Here is a 3,196-nt window from a genome sequence, read left to right as displayed (position 1 = left end):
CTTGGTTACTTCCTCCTCTGTATCGCCTTCACCATAAACAAGTATATCGTCAACTATGCTGTGAACCCCTGCTAAGCCTTCAACAGCTTGATCCTGCCTCCGTTGAAATTCCTCGGGAGCTGTGGACAAACCAAATGGCATTCTAAGCCATCTATATCGGCCAAATGGTGTATTAAAAGTTGTTAGTAGTGAGCTTTCTCGATCAAGCTCAACATGTCAGAAACCATTACGGGCATCAAGGACACTAAAGACTTTAGCATTGTGGAGCTTTGGCAGTATGTCCTCTATTGTCGGTAGAGGGTAGTGACTACGTTTCAGAGCTTTATTCAAATCCTTTGGATCAATACAAATCATGAGCTTGTTGGGTTTAACAACTACAACCATGCTCGACACCCTTGGTGTAGGTTCAGTTACAGGCGTCAACACACCTAAATCTTTCAATCTCTCCAGCTCAGTTTTCACTCTATCGCGAAGTGCAATAGGCACCTTTCTAGGAGGATGTACCACAGGCGGTACCGTTTCATCAGTAATGAGGTGATACTGTCCCTCTAAGCAGCCATTTCCTTCAAAAATGTCAGCATACCTTGTAGTGATGTCCTTAATACTTAAGGCACTTTACATGACACTTTCTGTTTGGCCCACTGCCAAAATGTTCTCATGACGAACTTGAATCAGGTCCATGTCTACCATACTCCTGCTTCCTAATAGTGGTGTGTAGTTTCCAATTCACTACGAAGAAATCTAGGTTGAATTTAGTGCCATTTTTTGGATTGACAACCTTGAGAATACATTTTCCGTTGGGAATAACTGTTGTTTTGTTAAACATCTTTAGAGTGGTTGTTGTTGGGGTTACTTCTGTGTTGTGTGGTACTACATTTTCAGGAATGATATTGCACTGTGCACCACTGTCTAACTGAAATTGTACCTGTTGGTTACCTATATGTAACCTTGCCATCAGATTGTTGGTGTTTACTGTATGCACAATAAATTCTGAGTTCTGTTGTGTAATTGTATATAGTTCAAAATAATCTTCATTACAGTCAGACTGTTTTTCCACATTGTGCAGCTTTTGTGTGTTTCCTCTCCATGGCTGTTTATAAGGTTTCGGTTTGAACTCTTTACACTTCACTTCAAAGTGGTTCATTCCCTTACATTTTCTGCATTGTTGACCGTATGGCGGACACTTTTCCTTTTTGTGTTCATGTATCCTATCACAGAACTTGCATTTCTTTTCCTGCCCTGAATTATTTGCTCTGTTGTTTGGTTTATAAATTGTTTTTGCAGGCCATGTGGACCTTTTCTTTTCTTTAATCCTGTGTACTGTTGACATGGTTGCAGCCTGGTCTAATGTACTTACACTTTGTTTTGTTGTTTCGCTTATTCGACATATTTCCTCAGCTTCATCTAGTGTGAGATTTGCTGTCCTAAGTAATCGTTCTCGAAGATGTGTGTCTCTAATACCACAAACTATTTTATCTCTGACTAAAGAGTCTGATAATTCACCAAAGCTACATGTCTTGGAGAGAGTCTTCACATCAGAGATGAATTTTTCAATAGTTTCCTCCCCTTGTACTCTGATATTGAACTTAAACCGTTCCACAGTCTCGTTTTTCTCTGGCTCACAATACCTGTCAAAACATCCAATACATTTTGAACAGTTCGTATGGTTTCGTCCCCTTCCCATCTATGAGTATTATATATCTCACGACCTTCAGGTCCAATAAGATACTTCATCATTTTCAGTTTTTCTATCTGCTCTTCTCCTTTTAGCGCCAACTCGTTGAACAGCAGAAATTCCTCCTTCCATTTCCTCCAATCTTCCAATCTAGCCCCTGTTTTGGTGCTAAAGATTAGTTTGCTCGGAGGAGGGAGTCGTCCTAGAGCCATACTTGTAGTATTTGTATTTATACTTACAGTATAAAGCCTCTCTCCCTTGTTTTTAATATCTAATTCAGATGATTCAAAGTGCGGGTTCTCGTCGAGCACGTGGTCCTGAGCATGTTTCACACAAAATGTTCAGACCGTCACTACTCATTAACATTACTTACAGACGTAGTAAAAAAACGACAGTATTTACTGACTGGCACTTCTGACACCATGTTTCATGTCCGCACTGACTCTATAGATGTAATCATCTAAACTACCGGCTGGATGCTGGATGGGAAACTCAAACAACATCAATCATGGACGACTTTTTTATTCTCTGACCTGATGCGTGCGTCGTGGTAAATATTACAGACTTAACATTTGTAGCGGAACGAAATATAAGATGTGTTACATACATGATGGTAAGGTGATGACGTTGTATGTAAGACAGTAGACATGATGTTAATGTAGTGCATTGTATATAAGACAGTAGACATAATGGTAAGGTGATGACGTTGTATATAAGACATTCTAACACGATTCGTTTGCAACGCGTGTTTTGATTGAATACGGACGATGTTCTAATCTGCGATAGAACCATGATCAATCGTGTTATGCTCCTCCCATCGCACTTAAGCCACGCCCCGTTTCTAACCAAAAGAAATAAAGAAAATCGAACATTATCAGAAATCAGTACTGCGATCACTACTGTCTCTACCCGACAACATCGCAGTAGAGGCAATCTACGTCTTATCAGGAAATAGACCAATATAAGCATTCCTCGACATCAGGAGGCTAACTCTGCTATTTCAACTATGCAATGATAAAGATACACTCGAAGCCAAAATAATCGAACGACAAATTGCAGTAAAAGACTCCAAAAGCAAAAGTTGGACCAACACATTAAAACAGATCCTGCATAAATATGACCTATGCTCCATCTACGAACTATTCAATTCAAGAATATCAAAACAATCTTGAAAAACACAAGTGGACAAGGCAGTCGATAAATGGTGGATAAAATATCTCAACTCGATAGGTTGAGAGTTTAAACCAAATTTCATGTTCTAATCGCCAGTATAGCCACTCAAAACAATGTGCTATCTCCTAATTCCAACACAATTCGTTTGCAACGCGTGTTTTGATTGGATACGGACCATGTTCTAATCTGCGATAGAATCATGATCAATCGTGTTAAGCTCCTCCCATCGAACTTTAGCCACGCCCCGTTTCTAACCAAAACAATATGGCGTCAAGCTCGCCTCATAGCGAAATCCCACTGATACAGGCTAGTAGGCAACAGAACAGAAACGACCGATGAAATGCATTT

The sequence above is a fragment of the Mizuhopecten yessoensis genome, unplaced genomic scaffold (genome assembly GCF_002113885.1).
Source record: "Mizuhopecten yessoensis strain PY_sf001 unplaced genomic scaffold, ASM211388v2 scaffold39, whole genome shotgun sequence".
Classification (NCBI taxonomy): Eukaryota; Metazoa; Mollusca; class Bivalvia; order Pectinida; family Pectinidae; genus Mizuhopecten; species Mizuhopecten yessoensis.
Note: the sequence above shows the minus strand (reverse complement) of the source record.